Here is a 22,865-nt window from a genome sequence, read left to right as displayed (position 1 = left end):
TAATGTTTAGCAACACGATTAAGAGGCAAACACACTAATGGATACGTTGGAGTAGTTGGGCCTCCATCCATTGCATCCGTAACTCTTGAATTCAGCAGGCAAAGTATTTTTGATTGCACTGAGTCAATGGATGGATGACCTTATTCATGAAACAGTAAAAATGAAATAATATTCATATGCTGTGTTTTCTCCTAATGCTATTTCTCAAAGCACCACTTATTAAAAAGATTGAGTGTTTATTCATTCAGCAAGCAGGTGACCTGCACAGAGGGTGAGAGATCTTTTGTCCTCTGGAAGGTTAGTGTCTAGTACCTGAGTGAAGACACAGGGCAACGCTGAAATGGGGGCTAGAAAACTTGCTTAAGAGTGCCTTCAGAGAGGGAAAGAGCCTTGGTAATCTGTGACACAGTTAAGAGGAAAACAGTCTGAAGGGCAGGGGATGGACAAACTCTGTTGAGACTAACATTTCAGCTGAATCTTGCTCGAGGGCTGTGTGGGGATCTGGTCAGTCCCACACTCCATGCAGAGGAGCAGCTGTGGTCTGTTGTCTGGTTTTTCTTTTCCCACAGCTGCTTTGGGGCTCCATTCACGTGTGACTGGCAGACTTCCAAGGAGGATGATTTGGGGTTCCAGAGGGTGCCTCTCCTTTGTTCATAGGACATAGTGTGCTGTTCAGCCTGTGGGTCCCCCTCATTTGGGCAGAGGTGTAGGGGTTGGTGTTCAGGTTGCTGGTTCCGGAAGCAGCCCCTGTGCCCACCCCTTCATGTTAGGGTGACTAGAGCTCCCTTTTCCTTCCTTTCTCCCTCCTACACTTGCTTTGTTCATTGAGCTGGAAAGGAGGCCTGGGGAATTGGAAAGGAAAACCTGTGCAGTCGAGCTTAGGAGGGAAAAGGGTGTTGTGTTTAAGGCCCAGGTCTTAAGCGTCAAACTGCCTTTCAGTGCCACCAACAGATGCCTTACCTGTTCATTTCTAAAGTGTTGTAATAGAAGTTTCTAATGTAAAAGTAGATTTACCTTTTATTAGGAAAACTCTGAAAGTGTGTTCAGAGTTCTACCTGTGCTAACATTTTAAGGTAATTTCTGAGATTACCTTGCCTCTTTGGGACTACATAGCCTTTTTCACTAAATATTTTAACAGGGGCAGAATTTACTGAATATACTGAATACGTTTTATTCCCACCTTTTCTCCTTTGTGATGGGCAGACGGTGAATTAGGTAGCTAAGATTTTGCCTCGTGACAGTGAGAATTACTGACTAGAAGTAGTGATTTGCCTTAATCCCTGTAAGGCACAGTGAATCTATACGTTCATCTATTAATTCAGCATACGTTTCCTGAGTTTTACTATGCAAGGTTTTGAGGCTACCAACTTGCACGCACAGAAACAGTCCCTGTTATCTTGGATTTACAGTCTGGTTTGGACAGTAACCACAAAGTGTAGAACTGCAGCTCCAGCAAGTGTCCCTGAAGAGGAGTACGTGAGGCCTGAGTGTACGTGACGATTCGTGGGTGTTGGGGGGAGGTGATCAGGAAGGCATCCTGAGAACATGACTCACCAGGCAGCGGGGACAACTTGTGCAAAGGCCCTGTGGTGGGAGGGAGTAAAATGAGTTTAGGGTTCCACATGAAGACCAGTGTGGCTAGAGAGGAGGACAAGTCAGGCCATGCCTTGTAGGCCTTTCTCAGGCATTTTTGAGCTTAACTCAGGGTTTTGACTAGAAGGAGGTGACATGGTTAGATTTGCCTTTTAGAAAGTCAACTGTAGTGGGGAGGAGGGGATAGGTACATACACACTTAATGGGTGTGGTGCACACTGTCTGGGGGACGGACACGTTTGAATCTCTGACTCAGGTGGGGCAAGGGCAATATACGTAACCTAAACATTTGTACCCCCGTAATATGCTGAAATAAAAAAATTTTTTTAAAAATCATAAAAAATAAAAAGTAAAAAAAAAAAAAAAAGAAAGTCAACTGCAGTCTCTAATGTAAGAATCATTAGGAGGCGAGAGTGGATGCCATGACCATTGAAGTAGCTCAGGCAGTAGCAGAGGTAGTGGTGGGAATAGAGAAATGGATGCCTTAGGGAGCTTCTTGGGAGGTGAAATTGATGGGACTTGATTGATGATGTATTTTATGTGCTGGGCCAAGGGAAGTACCAGGCTGACTTCTGGTTTCTGGCTTGCATAATCGATGGATGGTGGAGCCATCACTAAGATAAGGAGTCCTGGAAAAGGACCAGGCGTGGGAGAAGGCTGAGAGTCTGGATTTGTACAGTTGTTATTAAATCTGTGACTGTGTGCTTTCTTTCATTATTATAACCGCTGCCCCCCAAAATATAAAAGTGCCAGACTCCTTAAACTATAGTATTTTAAAATGCAAATAAATTAAAATATTGCAGTAGCTTCTGCATTTCTCCTAAGTGTATGTATACACTATACCAACATAAAGCTAGGGTTAATTTAGTGTTCTCAAATTTTGGTGTATGTAATTCCTTGTTCCCTCAAAGTACTAATGACTCTCCATCTCTAGGGTGAGGTGTGCCCTGGGTACCTGTGCTTTAAATAAGCTCTCCAGATGGTTCTGATGCACACCAAAGTTTGAGAACTGCTGATTATTTAATAAGAAAAGAGCAGTTTCTATAAATTCCTTTCTCCTGCACCCCAGTCAAGAAGCCCAGTGAGGGCAGGGGTACTGGCTCAGGCCAGTAATTCTAGCACTGGGAGGCTGAAGTGGGAGGATTGCTTGAGTTCCAGACCAGCCTGTGCAAGAGCAGGACCCCATCTCTACGAAAAATAGAAAAAATAAGCCGGATGTGGTTGCATGTGCCTGTAGTCCCAGCTATTCAGGAGGCTGAGGCAGGAGGATTGCTTGAACCCAGGAGTTTGCAAGTTACTCTGCCTCAAAAAAAAAAAAAAAAAAACCCAGTGAGATTCCAGAGTACCCATTCAGGTGAATGCTCTCACAGGTTTAGGAGTGGATGCCCAGCCACCACCTTAAAAGTTCCAGCTTAAATGCGATGGGTGCTATTGGTATTCGGGGCATGGCTAGGGACAGGGAACCAGGAGATAGCTGGGTGGGTAGACGAGGCCAGCTAAGATGCAAGATAGTGTCCCCTGATTTGAACTTCTTTCTGCAGGAAGTCCAGTAGCAGAGATTAATTTGGCAGTGACCAGTGATCTCTCAAATTTTGGCTCTTTGTTTTTAAAGGCAAAAAGAGCCTAGACATTCCCTGTTAAATGACGGGGAAGTGAGAGATCCCATTCCTTGTTCCTCTTTTCTTCTATTGTTCCTTCCATACTGGCCTCTTTTGTTAGTTAAGTGCCTTAAATGATAGTGTTGTGATTTCTAACAAAATATTGAATAATTTTATTAATACTTATTGTTCGGGAAAGGAAAACGGTATCACTTAGTGAATTATAACTCTTTAAAATTTTTTTTTTACTTAGACTTACACTTTTTGGAAATTTTTAGGATGGTTCAGTGTGCCTGCTTACACTATTTAGACGATTCAACTCTGCAATCTGAAGCAATAAAATTCGGTCTGCTTTTGAAGTTGGCGAATGCCTTTTGAGTTTTCCCTTGTATTTTGTTTCATTTAAGTAGTAACACTATATATTTCATTTAAGTAGTAACTTAAATGAAATGAAAGTAGTTGGGACTCCCCAACTACTCCAATTTTTAATTTAAGCACTAAATGTGTGTTTGCCGCTGCTAATTAAATGTGGAATGTTTATTGAAGAGACCAAAAGGTTGCATTGTTTTCCTTCTAACATATTTGCCATCCATACCTGTTGACATAAAGCATAAAGATCTTTTTCCAGACTTCTGTAAATAGTTTTTCAAAGAACCACACAAAACCATTGTGTTGTTATAATGTGACTTACAGACTTTTGAATAAAGTATAGCACATTATTTTTCCAAATGAGATTAAAATGCAAAGAAACCATAAAAAGAGTAATTTCATAACTAATTTACTACTTACCCATACTTGGGCAAGCCATTTAGCATCTGCGAACCTCAGTTTTGCCATCTGTAAAATGGGAGTAAAGAAGTTTTTAAGTGAAAAGAACATAAAATTGAGACAAAGCTTTTATCTGTGAAATCCAAATAATTTATCTTCAAATGCTGTAAGCTTTATGTTTCTTTTGTGTTTTTTCCTCTGGATATGTTTTACAAACTTTTGAGTGTAAGCTGTTAGCTGAAACTTTGGGTTCCTATAAACCAGATGAAGTTTGTCCGTAGGCCTTCTCTGGGAAACAGCAATATGAAATGTTTGGGTTGTTTAGTAAAAGGGAGCACCCTAATTTTATCTTCTTTCCATCCTTCGTATGTTCTAGTTATCTGAATTCCCTATTGGTGGCTTGAGTTCCTTCTCGTGTATTGAATCCCTGTTATATGCTCCCTGCTGGGACAATAAAAATAAGATTGGTTTTGCCTTTAAAGAGTGCTCAGTCTCAGGGGAGGCAGATGTGTAAACACAAAATTGCAATATAGTATGGTATAGTGATAGAGGTCCTTACAGAAGGTGAAAGGTGTCCTGGGACTCTTGGGGTAAGTGTTGAGGGGTGTGGGAAGCTCCCAGCTCCCCAGTGCCTGAGGGCAGAAGGGCATTTCGGACAGAATTGTTCGATTCTGCTTTTCTTTATTCATTAAGCCCTTTTTATCACCTGTAGATAAGTGGTAATGCTATTTAAAGGGAATGGAAAATTTCATTGGTGTAGTAATTATCCTTCTAATGTATTTGAGAAAACCGTAAGAGCAAAATAAAAAATTTCTGACCTTGGCCCAAGTTTTATTGATAAAAGAGAGGAACAGAGGATCAAACTAGTCAGTATATCAGTTTTATTTATCTTTGTGTTAAGTTCGTAGTCACTTCCCACAGCCTAGTTTTATTTTCCGTTTTTGCCTGAGAGAAGATCAACTTAAAAGTGCCTGTGTCAACAGTCAATTTTATCATATATTGTAAATAATTGTTTTTACATTAGGATGGGATAAGCAAACTAGCATCTGCAGGCCAAATCTGGCTGTGGCCTGTTTTTGTACAGTCTACCAGCTAAGAATGGTTTTCACATTTTGAAGGGTTGTTTTAAGAACAACAACATGCAACAGATACCAGATAAGGCCCACAAAGCCTAAAATATTTACTATCTGGCCCTTTATTGAACAAACTTGTCAACCTCTGCTTCTAGGATATAAGCAATTATTGCTAAGCATTTGTTATAACCTTGTGTGTATTTTATGGCTAGGCTAGTAAATTTGGAAGCACATCCAAATTGGTTCCAATTTTTAAAAAATTGTTCTCAGAGGACAAAGTCTGTTTTGTTAGCCAGTGTTAAGTGCCTCGTAGGCTCAGAGCATGGATGCCTATTGTAAAAAACTGTCACCAAGGAGTAAGCATGGATGGTGCTGAGGTAATATTTTAAACAAGGCAGGTATTTGTGGCGATTCTTTGTTTCTATAGAGAAAGTGGTAGTATCTTATGTCACACTTGCTAAGCCATTGGATAATGACAGATTTCTGGCATATTCTAAAAGAAAGCAATTTGTACCTGATGTTTTAGTTGGAAAGAGAATATTACATAAATGAATTGCTTTTTTATTGATAATTTGAAATTAACTTTTGACCTACTGTAGTCTACATGTCAATTTCTAGCTGTAGACGTTTTGTAAATGAATCCCCATTGCAGACCACCCTGTCTAAAACAGAGCTCCATCACTGCCCACCCCGTGCCCTGCTTTAGTATGCCTCATAGAACTCATCTCTTCCTATAACCATGGGAGATGCTTGTTTATTTGCACTCTTTCTTTCCAGCTGCAAAGCAAGAGGCCAGGTGGTTTTTTAAAAAAGAGCATCTAGCTGGGTGCAGTGGCTCACACCTGTAATCCCAGCACTTGGGAGGCTGAGGTGGGAGGATTGCTTGAGGCCAGGAGTTTGAGACTGGCCAGAGCAACAAAGTAAGACCCCATCTCTACAAAAAATTTAAAAATCAGCTGGATGTGGTGGTGTGTGCCTGAGGTCCCAGCTACTCGGGGGGTTGAGGCAGGAGGATCAGTTGAGCCCAGGAATTAATTAGAGGTTGCAGTGAGCTGTGATCGTTCTACTGCACTCCAGCCTGGGCGACAGAGCAAGACCCTGTTTCTAATTGAAAAATACATTTTAAAAAAAGCATCATTATCTGTTTCTAGGACAAACTTCAAATTCTTGGTTTAAGTAGAGGATGACTGGGTAAGTAAACATACCTGCCTCTTAGTGGGTGATCTTGGGCAGGTGATCACCTCCCTCTGCCTCCTCATCTGTAAACAAGATCCTACATGTCTACCCGCAAGGGCTGCTGAGATGACATACAGGAAGCACCTGGCCTTGTGCCTGGGCCTGGTCAGTAAGGGCTGTGTGGTTCTTGCAACTGCTAAATTCTGATCTGATTAAAAGCTTTGCTATCTCATGATGGTCATTCTTTTCCTCCAACTTAAACAGCCTTATAAAGTAATGCAATAGGATTTTACATTGCTTTTTGTCTTTTTGCTGCCACAGTGAACACTACCCACAACCCTCCATAAAATTCATTCATTCAACAAGTAGAGTAACTACTGTGTGCCAGGTTTTTAGGTACTGGGGATACATCAGTGAACAAAAAGAGCCTTTTATGGGATTACCACACCCTTGGTTTAAGGTCACATCAAATGAATGGTGGAACCAGTTTCCAGCTAATGTGTATTTCAGCCTTAAATGCACGTTACTGCATCCTCTCCTAATGGCCAAATGCCCTGGGAAAGTAGGTGCAGGTCTGACTAAGTAAAACAGCCTTTCTGTTTGGAGTGGTAAAGGGAGCTGTGTTTTCTTCAGCCCCTGCTGGAGGGAAAGACCTGCTCTCAAGAAGCTTACATTGTAGACAGACTGATAGCTAATATAATGTCAAGGAGCGGATAGAGTGCTGCTGTAGATTTTCATCCAGTCTTTGCCAAGAGGTAGAGTTACTTTCATTCTTTTACTAACTCTTCGTTGGGTGAAGAGTTAGAACTATTGGGCAAAGTGCCTTATGAGTGGGCAGCACGTGACGTGTTTTTGTTGGTTATTTTTGGTAAGTCACTCTTGCGTTGGACAATGAACCATGATCTTTCTCCAAGAACTTGTTTTCACATAGGTTTGGTCGTCATTTGCCATACACACTTAGATTCTTCCAGATGCTGTGTTCAGGGAAATTGATTGTTTTGATAATGTTTTGCCTTTTGCACCATTGTTTGCATCTATAGTTTTCTTGTAAAATATGTCTTAGAAAGAGATCCAGCCTTGTTCCTTATGTTTTCAAAGAGAAAATTGAACCATAGGTCACTTGGTTAAAGCATAGAGCATAAGTATGAGATTAGAGTCACTATTTATGAAATACATATGTTACTGTGTACATTCATCCAGTGTTCTCATTAAGGTGTGTTTCATTGCCTCAGTTAAATAATTAAGGGTGTTGCTTCTGGGATGTTGAAGTATTCCCTTACGTAATACATTGCTGTTTGGGTGAGACTCTTAAGTGGATTTAGATGGGGGAGATAGAGTGGAGAAAACTGGATGTTTTATTAAGAACCTGGCTGAACAAAGCAATGTGGAGATAAAGTGTGATAACAAGGTGGCAAAAATGCATTCTGTAATTTCAACAAGTCAACTATAAAAAGATACTTTCAAAGCAATGGGGGAAAATTAAATATATACTGAACTTTATTATAGAATTGTTTTAAGATATTTTGAATATGATAGTGATATTATGGTTATGTATATTTTTCAAAGTCCTTTAAAGTTACATATCAAAGATTGTACAAGTGAAATAATGTATGATGGCCTTAAAATATGCCCGCAAAACATTTTTTTTAAAGTGGTAGAAAGAGTAGATGAAAGAAGAGTGCTAGAAAGTTAATGGTGTTGAAGCTGAAGGAGAGTATGAGGAGGCTCATTGTACTATTCATTCTCTCTACTTTTGTGAATGTTTCAAATTTTCCATAATAGAAAATTTGCTTTTTAATAGCATGTTACAGGGATAGAAAGGGAAAAAGTCTTCACTTTTGCTCATCACAAAATGCCTGAGTGTTGGGTCAGGAGGATCCCAGTGAGAGGGCAAGTCCCCTGTCCCCCACTGCTGCAGCACAGTGAGCGGTTCTCCAAGGATCCCTGAGGTAGCACCACAGTGTCTTGGGCGACCTTTGTGTTCTGGATCGAATGAGATTTAATCCCAACTGGGCCATCTTGCCCTCCATGCACATGTTTTAACGTAATTGACTACCAACCAAAAAAAAAAAAAAAAAAAACAAAGTTTTCCCTTGGGGCCATGATGTTTTATTATGAAAATAGAATAAAAACTTAGAAAACAAAATTATCCTTTCTAAGTTAATGAAAAATTTCTGCAGGGTTTTGCCCAGGGGGCCGCCCATCACATAACATGTATGCTACAGCATGGCAGCCTCAGTCTCCTGTGCACCACGAGGCTCCCAAGGTAGAGATGTGTGAGTTATATATGCTTCATGAGGCCCCGGGGTCAAAACTAGAGTGAGTTAAATACAACTCGTATGGCAGCTAATGTGTTAAAGGAGGTCTTTCGTCAAAATTGCAGCTGACTTGGAAACACATACAACTGTTTGTTCCCAGGTAGTTCCACTCTTATTCTGTATTCCTAAGATTCTTGGGGGGGGGCAGATTGAGGGGAGGGGACGAGTGCTGTGACCCAACTGGGAACAAGTCATTGGCTTAATAGCAACTTTCTTAGACTTGAAAATTGGAAATGGGCTGGGCGCAGTGTCTCATGCCTGTAATCCTAGCATTTTGGGAGGCCAAGGCGGGAGGATCACTTGAGCTCAGGAGTTCGAGACCAGCCTGATCAAGAGTGAGACCCCATCTCTAGTAAAAATAGAAAAAATTAGCCAGCTGTGGTGGCATGTGTCTGTAGTCCCAGCTATAGGGGAGGCTGAGGCAGGAAGATCAGTTGAGTCCAGGAGTTTGGGGTTGCAGTGAGCTATGATGATGCCACTGCACTCTAGCCAGCGCGACAGAGCGAGATTAAAAAAAAAATTGGAAATAAATGTAATGAAATATGGGACATCTAGTAGTGGGGTTTTATGTAGCCATTTTAAGGGATGAATGTACACTCTGTGTACTGGGGCTGTGGATGGGCGTGGGGAGGAGGAAATACAGCAGACCAGGAGCTCGAGTTGGGGTTGGGGTGAGTGATAGATAGGGTTGTGAAGTGAGCACCATGTGGTCCTCTCCCAGTTAAGTAATTATCCGCAGATTATAATCCTATTCTAGATGTAACATATTTGTGACAAAGTAGAAGTTGAGTTTTTTTTGTTTTTTGTTTTTTTTTAATTTTGTATAATTTCAGAAGCAGGAGTGGTTTAAAAAGTATGTTTTGGTGGGGTTTGCTTCTTCAGATCTTGTCAGCTTACTGATTTAGTTTGTATTTTAAAACGTTATTGAGGTCTTGGCTCTAATTATTTTTTGCTGGATGGCAAAAGTAAACTTCTTGGGCAAGGTCAAATCTTGTCTAAGCTCTTTATAGGAGAAATGTTTTTTAACTACAAAATATTACCGCTATGTGATCTTAATTAGGGGCAAAGATTTATCTCAGAAATAGTATAAGATTTAAGTATGGTTTATTTTATACTGTCTGTAAAACAACAGGTTAGCCAAGGACATTTTCATTTTTTCCTATACTCTCCCCAGATTGGTAAGGAAAAACTCTTCACAGACTTCTAAATTCACAAAGAAATAGTGCTTTCCAGGTCGGTATTGAAGTTTAGTCTATATACCTTTTTGTTTTCTATGTTTTGTGAGCCTAGAATTAAAAACCATTGTAACATGTAGTAGCCATCTTGGCCTTGTCCCTTGCTTTTGTCTTTTATGGAATCCTAAGTTTATATAATTAACTTCACATTTCAGTGAACTAAATTGGTGTTGAAGTATGTATGACACACCTAGTAAAACTGAAATCCCGTGTTACAGAATCAAGACTGCATGAGTTTATTAGGTAAAGTGACCTTGAACAAGAATTTATTTTGCCTGCCTTGGCGTGGAGAGATGAGAAGGATGTAGGTTATTTGTGTTTTTGGAAAGAATGTAACTTTGCAGAATGTAACATCCTTTTATTTCTTTCTCCTTTCCTATGTAAAGTGGTATCTAAGAATTCTAGGTTAGTTCCCATAGTAGATTTACAAATATAATGTATGTCTTTCCTGGTGTGGAAAAAGTTGGTGCCTAGTTACAGATACTCATAAAAAGAGGGTCTAAAATTAATAACTAAGAAGTGTCGGAAGCATTATTTTCACACGCCATTAGTAGATTAGAAAAGGCCCACCAGTGTTTTTACAGTGCAGTACAGACTTGGAACTTGGGTTACAGCTAGCAATCATTTCATCTGTCAGATCTATGGAAAGCAATTCCTGCCTCCCAGAAGCAGTCCCCTAGCCCATGAACAGTAGAGAGGCCTCAGCACAAACTGTTCCCAGCCTGGTTTTGAAGTGACCCTCTCTTTAATGTGAATGCTCAGAAAGTTCCCTTCTAATTCTCAGGTCATGATTTTCTCTGATTATAATGAGTGCAAACAGGACTGGTTTGTCAGCTTTTTGTGTTTGTTAAACAGCCTTGGTTTGACAGGAAGTGGGTCTGGGGGCAGGACGTGGCTTACTTATAGAGGCAAAAGGAGCCTCTAAGGAAGGATTTGAGATTTCATTACATGTTCTTGAAATTACGGGATGGCTATTAGTTCATCTGGACTCTTTATATATGTATAATATTTTACATTTCACCTTAGAATTTGGAAGTACAGACTTTTCAATTAAAAAACTTAAAACCATTGACTTAAATTTAAAGATATAACTTTAGGAATAGCATTAAAGAACTATACAAATATAAATATTTTTGGTAGCTCAACCAGAAGTTGAGGAAGTTGCTTAAACTTTTCTGGGCCTCAGTTTCCTCAGCCATATCTGACCTTACACCTCTTACCAAGCAATGCTCATTTAGAGTCACTCTACAGATAGTCACACTTAATCACTATTTTAATTGTTCTACTTAAAACATATACATTTATATAACATAAAAATGTAACATCTTGTAGATACCTGGAAAAAAAGTTAATAGGAAATTTCAAGCCCCAGCTTCTATGTTAATACTTCGCCCTGTTATTGTCTACTGCATAATAAGAATTTAGCTTTTATGTTTTAAACTTAGCCTAGTGGTGCTAGCAGAGAGAGGGAATAAGAACAGTTTAGAAGAGGAGATGAGGGTTATGTAGTGTTATTTTTCATTATTAAAGTTTCCCAAAAAGTTCCTTCAAGTGCTCTTGGCTTCTCTGTGAAATGAGGTTAGTTCCTACCTCTGGCTTCAGGAGGATCCCAGGGTAAGGGATGTGGCCCAAGCAGAGCCTGGCATACCTGCCTGTGTCCCGCCCCTTGGAAACAGGATGCAGCTTGGTTGCCCTAGGCAGGGGGTATACCATACCGGGTATAGTTTTTTGTGCTTTAAACAAACAAAAACCTAACTTACCGTAATCAAGTATAGAAGTATACAAGTATGCCAGTAGAACTAAATTATTATAAGGTATTTATAAATATTTAGATGTGAATATGAGCAGAATGCATCATGAAAAACATAACAAAAATTCATGGGATTTGTCTAACCTCACTTTCTGCTAGACTTGCTGGCAGTTAAAATTTGAAACAGTGAAAGTTATCTTTTTTTTTTTTATTCAAGTTAAAATTTATACTTGCATTTCCTGAAATTAAATAGGGACTGTGCTTAAACTGAACTAAGAAGGTCTAATTACAGCTTCGTGGTTTTCCAAAGAGTTGACACCTTTGACATTGAACTCTATGGCTTTGCTGTTCATTAGTAATTAGCACCTGGGCAAATACCATCCAATCAATGCTTTTTTACACTTCCCTCAAAAAGGAATGGGTGGGAGGCAGGATTGTTTTAATTTGGAAGGCACTACATTGGTGGTGGGTTGATTTAGTTTCCTGATAGATAACTGCCTATAGGGAATTTAGTCATTCTGTTAACTGTCAGGGTCAATCCATATGTAGCCAAACTTGAATTCTTCTGCTGGGGAACGACCACTGTCACGGGGCAGAATGCCTACAGCTCCATGATGGGCACCAGGAGATCAGAGAGCAGCAACACCAGCCTTTGCTCAAGGTTCTGCAACTCGATCTGTTTCTTAGTGACTTTTAATACTTTATATTCCTGTCGATCTGTTTCTTAGTGACTTTTAATACTTTATATTCCTGTTGATCTGTTTCTTAGTGACTTTTAATACTTTATATTCCTGGGAATAGCGTGACTAGCCATCATGATTCCTAGCAAAGTTAGAGGAGTAGCTGAAAACTACGAACTAGCACTTTGACCTGTGTGGGAGTGCTGTCCAGTGGTTATCAGGGTTGTGTCGAGTAGACTCTTGGGAGCTCTAAGACTTGATGATTTTATTATTCTTATTAGGCAATAAATGGCTAGTATATATCCCAGTACTATATAATTACATGAAAACCTTTATCAAAATATGAGTGTGTGTCTATCCTACCCATATTTCTTTGTTGGTTTATCGTGCTACAGGCAAAATGATGTACAGAAATTTTACTGACTTGCCTGACGATTTCGTTGTAATTAATTCTGTGTGTTTTTTACAAGACTTGTGGAGCTAGATGTTGACCTTGGGCATCTGAAAATTTTCCTAAGCCCAGTAATCAAGTGATTTCTTTACCTTTACTCTCACATTCGTCTTTAGTCTTAAAAGAGAAGGCAATATAAAATGATGGTTAGGTATAACTTAAGATACAGAGAACTTTATAGAAAGGAATAGCAGTATTATACATCTTCATCCGTTGGATTGCAGACAACTCACGGTTCTTTTATTAGTAGGATGCATTTGTACTCTTATTTCTACCTTCTCTAAAGGTAAGCAAGGACACTTTAAGAAGGCTGGGGGTAAGAGCTAGAGCTTAAATATATCCCTGGAATTTCTTCTAGCCCAGCCTTCCTTTGGGCATGTGGCAATGACATGTGCCTACTGCTGTTGGTGGGAAGGTTTAGCGAAGAGCCCCTGCCTGCTTACTTGATTGACAAGCTGTGTTGATGCCTTTGTCAGATATCAGGTTAATATCATAAGTGACATATGTATCCTATATATATGACATTCACTTAATGAAAAATCCTGTTTTAAGGACCACATTTCTATTTTACTTGCATTCTCTCTGTGTGATAATATTTTGAAAAATACCTCAGCCATACCATTGTTCTTATTTTGGCCACCTTTGTCCATGAAAGAATGGTTTGGCCACCTTTGTCCATGAAAGAATGGTACAAAAGAGGGTGATTTTTTAGACTCCCTTTCTGGAGTAAAAGTTGAACACTTTTAACTATGTGCTTATTGGAAACTATAGCAATATAAGATATGGTGGTTGGATTTTCAGTTGCAACTATGTTTATGTAATTTTGTTTTTTTATGTAAATAGTTGTTACTGGGAGCAGCATTACATTAATTTATGTAAAGATGTGGAAACACAGTTATTTAATATCTTATAAATACTAGTCAATACTCTGACACCCTAAAAAGGGTTGGTGATGTAGAGAAAGAAGAGCAAAAAAAAAAAAAAAAAACCCCCACAAACAATCCACTTGCCTCTGGTGGCTTTCCAGCTTTGCCTGCCTTGGCAGAATTCAAGTGTCTGCATTTCTGCACTAAGCTGGTTAAGGTTTGCTAAGTTAATGGTAATGTTTTATAGAAGTTTGTTATTTGTTAGCCAGCACTTGTGGAAAATGACCATGTCATGTCATAGCTAGTGCTGTGATTTATTCAGTTGGCGTATTGTTCATAGAGGCAATGAGATAACAAGGGGATCAGGACCCAGAGAGTACAAAAATGTGGGTCCATCTATTGTGATCCAGGGAAACATTAAAGAATACCTATCCTCTAGGACTAGTGAATGGAGACTTAGTAAAGACATTTTTACATGATGGATTATGACTCAGTAGAAGTAAATACATTAATCTTGGCGAAAGTTGTGGCTTATTGCATTTTCATCATGAGAGGCTGTCTCCCTTAAGCACTGGTGATCACAGTGTTGCCTTGGCCCTGCACCTCATGTACATTTAAAGGGCCCCCCAACCTACTCAGAATCTCTGGGGCCCAGGAAACTGTTTTAATAAGCTCTCCAGGTGATTCTTTTACATGTTCAAGTTTGAGCCCCACAGGCTTAAGGGGAGCATTGAGGGCCCATGAACAGCAGCAGGAAAGGTGCAGCCGGCCACGTCTTAAATGATTAGAAGGGGTGTGAGTCAGGCCGCCTCTTCTCCCGGTGGACTAAATGAAACAAGTCTGGTATTGTCATGTTACTTGGAGCAGCAGTGAACAGGATTGTAGGCATGCTAATCCAAGAAAATCTAGAATGTAATGGAAGTGTTCAGTTAAAGAAATTTGTTTTGGTGATTAAATTGAGTGCTAACTATTGTGTGCATTTTGGACTTAAATGTGATCAGCTGACTAAGTCCCTGCTTAAAATCTTAGAAGAGCATGATATGATAGGGAGAGCACCAAAGGCAAGCCATGCTCTCACCTCTGCTCTGACAGGCACTCGGCTTGCAGGAGTCGTGGAGAAGCCAGTCTTGAGTGCCAACACCACAGCTGCAGGAGACAGTGAGCGGGAGTGCAGGACTCGGGACGCTGCTGCCGTGTTCACGTTTGTTTGGCAGCTGGTACTTTCTTAAACAGAAACAGTAAACTTGAACTTAAGTTCATTTTTCTTTCATCTTTGTTTCTCCCTGCAGGTTTTTTATTCTTATTAAATTGACCATACATAGTCTAGTCCAGTGACATTGTTTTTCTACTGTTTCCTGTTTCCAGTCACTAAAGCAACAGGGAGCAAGTTAATAAACAAAATACTCAACCAAATGTCCATCAACTAAATGGATAGGCAAAAATGATAAATTACACGGTGGAATATTGTTGGGCAATAAAGAAGACATGAAGTGTTGACACATGCTAAATGTGAATGAACCTTGAAAACATTATGCCATGCGACAGAAGCCAGTCACAAAAGACCATATATTCTAATGTTCTGTGTATATGAGATGTCCAGAAAAGGCAAATCCATAGAGATGGAAAGTAGGTTGGTGGTGGCCATGGCCTGGGGAATTAGGAGTAATGAGGAGTGACTGCTAGCAGGCATGGGGTTTCTTCTGGGGTGTTAAGATAGTCTAAAACTAGATAGCACTGTTGGTTGCATAACTCTGTGAATAAACTAAAAATCACTGAATTTTACATTTTAAATGAGTGAATTTTATGGTACATTGTATTTCATGAAAGCAGTTATTAAAAAGAGTACATAATTACTCAACACGAAAATCAAAATACAGTATTGTCCCCAATTCCAATTAAGTGAACCAAAATAGCATCTTAAAAACTTTTGTAATTCATTTATCATCAGTTGTGAGAATTTTTTCCTGTCGTACTCCCTTTTGTGGGGGAAAGTTTATTGTATGTACTTCCCATCAGAGGAAGTAGATTTCTAAGCATTTGAAAGGTCTTATCCAAATATTTGAAAGCTGTTAAAAGTTGCTGAATTGGCACCTTTGGAGGAGGGCTGGAATGTTGGAAAACAGCACTGACATTTTAAACGATATGGAAGGTCAAGCTCTCAATGTAATCTTACTGGTGGTTGGATAGCTCTACTCAGACTAATTTTTGAGTAAATGCAGGTGTGATAATACAGGGATTAATCTGTTACCACTGAATCCACTGCCTGAAATTCAAACATTCAAATGCTCCCATTTGAATTTCCCTTTTTATTTTCTGTTTTCCTAGTTCTTGAGTACATAAAAAAAAAAAATACGGCAAACTTTTTTCCTGCATTATTCTGGCTACTAAAATTAAATCTGGTTCTTTTGCCTAAGACTCAAATGGTTGCTTGCTTGTAATGTTTGTGGAGGAATTGATCTTGGACTTTTCCCTCCTGTCTCAGGTTTTTAGTACAGTTTGAATTTATTGTGTAAAAAATGAGACCGTAGAGGTAGTCTTAAACCTAGAGTCAAGCATTTCAAGAGGAATGGTCACTTCCCAAAGGAAAATTTGCATGAGTAGATTTATTTACCAAAGTGAGGAAATCCAGCAATTATTCATGGATTAGAATACAGTATTCACTTGTCAACTCAGTATCTTTTTTTCATTCCTCAGACTCTTAGAAGGCACTTTAGATACCATTTTGATAAAATTAAACTGGGAAAGGCTGGGTGCAGTGGCTCACACCTGTAATCCCAGCACTTTGGGGGCCGAGGCAGGAGGAATACTTGAGGCCAGGAGTTCAAGATCAGCCCGAACAACATAGTGAGACCTCGTCTCTATTTAAAAAAAAAAAAAAAATAGCCAGTGGTGGCTCACACCTGCAGTCCCAGCTACTTGGGAGGCTGAGGTGGAAGAATCGCTTGAGCCCAGGAGTTGGATGCTGCAGTGAGCTGTGATCATGCCACTGCACTCCAGCCTGGGCAACCTTGTCTCTCAATAAAAATTAAAGTGGGAAAACTTAAATCACATTTTCCAAAGTATATTCTGAAAAATACTGATTCTTTGGGATGCTCTGTGGGGAAAAAACCTCTAAGGGCAGAACAATCTGGGAAGCCTGGACTTCTGCACCGCATTGACATAGCAAAGACACAAAAAAGCTTTTCAGCTAAATAAAAAAGCAACAGAAAGCCCCAACTTAACCACTCCAGACTTATGTGATCTCAAAGCACTGCCCTCACTTCATCCCCTTTTTGACCCTTTCCCTTTCAAGGTCAAATAATTTCTCGGAGAACTACACAACCACGGGCTTGGGATGGTGTCACAAACCACAAAAGATAATTTTAAGTTATAGAATGTTAGAGTTAGAAGATCCCTGGCATATAAAATGGTCCCCAGCCACTTCATATTACCAATGAGGGGCGGTGCAGGTTTGGCCTGAGGAGCTGGGGGCACAACCCCTCAGCTGCTCAAAGGAATGAGCAAAGAGGACATTGGGGTTTATTTCGTTTTAATAAGGTGAATAGTTGTTGAGTGTATTAAAAACAAAACAGATTGGGGTTTGACACCTTTAATGTCAGTTGCATTGGAGCAGTAACACCTGTGCCATTGTGTGTCTGACTGGAGAGGTATGTTCCCTCTGGAAAGTGAGCATAGATGTACAATCTTCTAGCCAGCCTTTACTACTAGCATTCTAGTGAGTTATTTATCTCCTGGTGGTCAGATGATGTTTATTGGACATCCCATTCCATCAGCCCACGTCCCCTAAGAAGGAGGCCCTTCACACCAAACTCTCTAAGCTCCACTGTCTGATAGCAGTGCAACACACCTGGCCGGTGACTTGGTGACCTAGACCTAGCATTTCAGAGTGGACAAGGGCCTCAGCCCATCAGTCTAAGTCCACGTGCTCTCCGTAGATCAGGTGACTGAGGCCCAGTGGCAGGAAGTCGTCCGCTTGGGTCCCCTTGGTTATAGAGCCGGTTCTCAAACCCAGGCATTCCAGATCCCATGCTCTTGCATTCCAGTGATCCCCACGTTTGGCCTGTCCTCAAAATCACTTGAATGACTTTTAAAAATACAGATTCCTGGTGTTCGGAAAGCTCCTCTGGGGATTCTAAGGGTGAGTCAGATTCGGGATCCACTGTGGTATGTGATAGCCATTTGAGACATCTCTATGTTAATTCGTAAGCCCCTCAAGGGCAGGGGAGGGCTAACTCCTCTCTCTGCTCACAGCACCCACCATGGTGCCTGTATTTAATTGGCGTTTGTGGATTGAATGACTCCTAAGGGCATGTTAGGTGGGGGTTGGGCTTGCAGTCTGTGGCCATGGAACAATAGAATAAAGCTGTATTGTTCATCACTGTATTATATGGTAAGTTTTGAGTTGAGCTATCCCATAATAATAATAACAAATAGAATTTTTAAGAATAGTAGATTATTAAAGTGAGGGTAGAGACAATATTACAATTAGGTTTTCATTAACTTCATTAAAAAAGCAAAGATAGGTTTATGTGTTAAATCCTGATATTAAATAATACATGCATTATAAATTCAAGTGGCCAGGTACAAATACTCTAGTCAATTATAATAAAAAGAATTTTGCTTAAATTTAAGTTTTAATGTCCAGTTTGTTTAGTTCTTTTTTTAGAAATTAAATTCACTCCTATTTTTGTTTTTAGGCATTTCTCTTTAAAAACCATGGACCAGTAGCATATACTGATTTTAGTAACATATCAGAAACTCACCTTTCCTATTTAAATCAAAACACAACTCACCTACTAAGCTAGGCTACTGTCTGGGGCAAAAAAAGAGGAAAGATTTTTCTGCTAAATATGATCAGTATGACAAATATACATAAATTCATTAAAACCTCATTTTCTTTGAGAGCTCCAGGCATCTTTAATAACCTAATTTCCCTGATTTCTGCCCAAGGTAAGTCATCTTATTCTAAAATTCTGAACAATATGTAACTGTAAGAAGACTGTATATTAAATATTAAAAATATTTTTAATCTATAGAGTGCTACTTAACCCCCATATCTAAATTTATAAATGTCCATGATAAATAGTAGTGTATGTACCTTAAATGTTTTAACATTTTAGAATTCCAAATATGGCTTTGTGTCTTAGCTTCAAATGGAGTAGCATTTGGAGGGAAGATATGAATTATTAAATTATCATCTACCCCATCAACCACATAGTTCTTTATGTGTGCATATGGGGGAGGTACATGATCAAAATTAAACTTTAATCACCACCACCCCCCAAACAAAGTAGAGTGTTAACAATGTTTTTAGATAACTGCATATTATATGCACTTACGTATACCACACATGTGATTGTGCTGCCTTTAGTGAATATTGTCTTTGATAATAGTGTGTGATCTAGGCAGAATTACCAAGACAATAAAAATTGCAAACCATGCACTCTTTTGTCCGGTGTTTGCACATAGTTTGGATTTGTGTGGTGGTCTGTTTAAGCCCATGGACTTCAGTTTTTTGTGGGGCCATCCTCATGTATATCAGAACCATACAGTCCCACTTTATTTCTGTGGCACTATTGCACATACAAGATTCACCTGGCATCCAAGTATGAAGAGTTCACTAAAAACAATTGCTTACCATAGAAACCTAATACTGCAGTAATAAAAAGGAGAGTTGGGATTTATTAATAGATTTGCTTTCTCAGTCGATAAAGCCTGATTTCTTTCAAGCCTCTGGGTAGGTAGACCAAAGTATGTATATAAATGGTCCTGCCATCTGAGTAAATGTCTCATTTTAATATGCTACATCGCAGCACATTATTTTATCTATAAAATTGAAAATAATCTTCATAGTCTTTCTAAACATGAAACATGGCATAGAATAAAAAGCATTGCCATACTGTGTGGTCCTTAATCTGGAGAGGAACCCCTCCCTTTTCCCTAGAAAGCATTTGGAAATGGGAGGAGGGTGTTGCTTTTAGATGTTCCAATGACTGGGGGACACCTGTGTTTAGCAATGGACTCGGGGATGGGAAACATTCCCCAGTGCTTAGAATGGTTTTCCAGAATGAACACTTGTGCTGTCTGGAATGCCAGTAGCACCCCCAGTGGGAAACATTAGTAGGGTAATGACATACTCGTTAACTTAAAGCAGCTTGGGCATTGATTGTTAACATAGTATTCATTCAACTGTTTAGATTTCAGGAGTACTCCTGTCTAACCTCTATATAAAGATTGTAGAGCATGCACTATATATTAATATATACATATATTAGAATTAACTTGATTTTTTTTCATTTTAAGGAGGTTTCTTAAAGTAAGAAAAATTTGGTATGTCCCCAAATGAGAACTAGGAATTACTCCTTTTGACAGAGCCAGTGGACTCCTACTGCTGGTCCCAATTTTATTATTTCAGTGCCAGAACAACTACCTGATCTTCAGGCTTGCCACCTTTCTTTGAGGTTATCCATATGTCATGGTTTCCCATGGCTTTTGGAACATAGGTAAAGAATTTTGTGGAAATATCAGACTGACTAAAACTTGGCAGAATGACTTGTGTTGAAATTGTCAGTGCTTAGATTAAGTCCTTTTGATGGGAGGCATAGATTTGTTGACTTATGCAGACGTTTTCAAAAAGCTTAATTTTTTTTTTTTTCTTTGAGATAGAGTCTTGCTCTGTCACCCTGGGTAAAGTGCAGTGGCATCATCATAGCTCACTACAACCTCAAACTCCTGGGCTCAAGTGATCCTCCTGCGTCAGCCTCCTAAATAAATAGCTGGGAGTACAGGGTCTCATCACAAAGCCAAGCTAATTTTTCTATTTTTAATAGAGATGGGACCTCACTCTTGGCTCAGGCTGGTCTCTAACTCCTGATCTTAAGCAATCCTCCTGCCTTGGCCTACCAGAGTCAGAGTACTAGGATTACAGGCGTGAGCTACTGCACTGGCCAATGAGCTTAATTTTTAAGTTCGCCTTCTACACACTACTGGGTTATTATAGGCAACCCCAGTAAAAGTATTCATTTTACTAGTTACTTTTTCAAAGAGTTGTGTGAACTTTGAGTCAAATATGAACCTGATTCAGAACCTTAAAATAGCTTATTCCAAATTCCTGTTAATCAGTTTGCAAAATGGTTAATATCACCTTTTTAATGTTACTTATTAGCTTTGGTTTCAGGAGATGACATTTTCTCACTGTCCTCAAATTTATAAGTGATCAAAATTTAGAATTTAGAGTCTAAAATCTCCTATGCATAGACTCTGGTCTTTTTTTATGTTTGTCTTAACCAGGTAGTGGCCTTCAGTCCGCATTACTTGGTTCAGATTCTGAATCCATAGAAAGAGAAAGAAAAGCACAGCACACCCGGTGCCCTGCCTTTGTCAGCTCCTCCCCTGTGCTTTAGTTTTGAATACGATACGTCTTGTTGGCTTCTGTGTATGTAATTTGGAGCCGAGTTTGCTATTGGAATATCTGACTTTGGGGCTGTTTTTCCCATCTCTGGTATGTGTCCTCAACCATAATTGAGAGAGATGCTCGCTTTATTTTATGCTTCATAGCAGCCTTTTGTGATTTTTGTTGTTGTTGTTCTTTTTAAAGAAAAAAAATTATTGCCAGGAGGATATGAAAGAAACTTAGGTTTTTATATTTTAATATGATTAACGACTTGAAAACATGTCTATTCTTGCTTCTCAGTAAACTTTAGTTCTTTAATTTGTAGACTTGAGATTGGGGAAAAACCTTTTTTAAAAAATCTGGATAATGGGCCAGATGCAGTGGCTCATGCGTATAATCCCAGCACTTTGGGAGGCCGAGGCAGGAGGATCCCTTGAGCCCAGGAGTTTGAGACCAGCCTGAGCAACAGCAAGACCCTGTCTCTACAAAAACAGAAAAATTAGCCAGTGTAGTGTCAGGTGCCTGTAGTCCCAGCTGCTCCGGAGGCTGAGTTTGGAGGATTGTGTAAGCCCAGGAGTTTGAGGTTGCTGTGAACTACGATGATGTCACTGCACTCTAGCCCAGGTGACAGAGACCCTGTCTCAAAAAAATAAATAAAATGAAATAAATAAAAATCTGGAAAATGATGCCTTACTTTTCCATGCTAGTAATATCAGAGAGCCATTAAGGCATTCTGAATGTGTATCAGAGGATCTCTCAATTATCACACTCTTAATGATAGGGCAAAGAAATGTTTCATAAAGACTAACTCTGTTCCTGAAATAGCAGGTAACGTTTGGTGAGTGTTCAATGTGTCTGGTGCCCTGGCTGGATACTCTGTCATGTAAATACTGGCGCAGTTAATCTACATCCTCCTTATATTTATGCCCATGTTAGAGAGAAGCCAGGATAGGTGTCTCTCTAGCTTCTATATGTTTCACTTGAAAAGTGGTGAGAAACAGGTATTTCTTAAATTTAAGCATTACAGTTGCTGTGTGGTTCTGCTATTTTCCTTTGGGGCAGTGACAAAGTAGTCAGATTTGAGTGTTTTTCATATGCTTAGTAAATCTGGGTTTTCTCTAGTGATAAATTTGAAAACTACCTTAAATAAGTTTTTAATCACACGTATATGGCAATATTAAATAAAAACATTTTAAGGCCCTCTCGTCACCACAACCTCAGTTTCCTGTGCTCTTTAATACTACTTTCATTTTTGCATTTTACTTTTGTCTAGATAGATCTCACATGTTTGCATTGATAGAATATGTGCCATTTTGCTTGTCATTTTTTTTTCTGGTTTCCAGTAAGCTTGCTTGCTTTCTTTCCTTTATTTCAAAACATTAAGGGGGTATACATGTTTTTGTTAATGGATACCTTATACAACGTTTAAGTCAGGGCTTTTACCATGCCCATCACCAGAATGGTGTTCATTGTACCCATATAGGTAAGTTTTTACCTCCACTCACCCCCACACTCCCCCTTTCATTTGTCATATTTTTAATTTTAGAAGTAATTTTTCCAGTTTCTGCTATCTTCATAATTACCATTTTACATTGCCATGTAATATTCTGTCTTTGTCTTGGTCATTGCACCGTTTCTCTCTTCAACTATTCACTGGTTTCTAATTGCTGTGAGCCTTCTGGTGCAAAGCTCCTTCTTTTCTCTTCACTGGCTTCCTTGGTATAAACCACGCCCCTGGTGCCCCAGGAGCCTTGTCTGCCTCTCTTGGCTGTTGGTAAGGGTCAAATGACGTAGTGCGGGGGGAAAAATATGTTAACGGTTATCGAAGTGTTTTTGTAGAAAACCGCATAAACTTAAGTGTGAATGTGCTTTATTAGAGCAAAAAGGTCATACATTTGAATCCAAACTGTGCACTTGCTGAGACTTCCATCAGCTGGCCCACAGTCGGAACGTGTGGTGTGTGT

General features: G+C 39.4%; 1 protein-coding gene across 2 annotated transcripts in view; it reads left to right on the top strand.

Moving 5' to 3' along the window:
- The window catches only part of EZR (ezrin), a 51,347-nt gene that overhangs the window by 3,219 nt on the left and 25,263 nt on the right, over window positions 1–22,865 (top strand). The gene's annotated exons all lie outside the window — the stretch shown is intronic.

The sequence above is a fragment of the Propithecus coquereli genome, unplaced genomic scaffold, assembly GCF_000956105.1.
Source record: "Propithecus coquereli isolate 6110/MARCELLA unplaced genomic scaffold, Pcoq_1.0 Scaffold25, whole genome shotgun sequence".
Classification (NCBI taxonomy): domain Eukaryota; kingdom Metazoa; phylum Chordata; class Mammalia; order Primates; family Indriidae; genus Propithecus; species Propithecus coquereli.
Note: the sequence above shows the minus strand (reverse complement) of the source record. Positions and strands in the feature narration are given on the sequence as shown.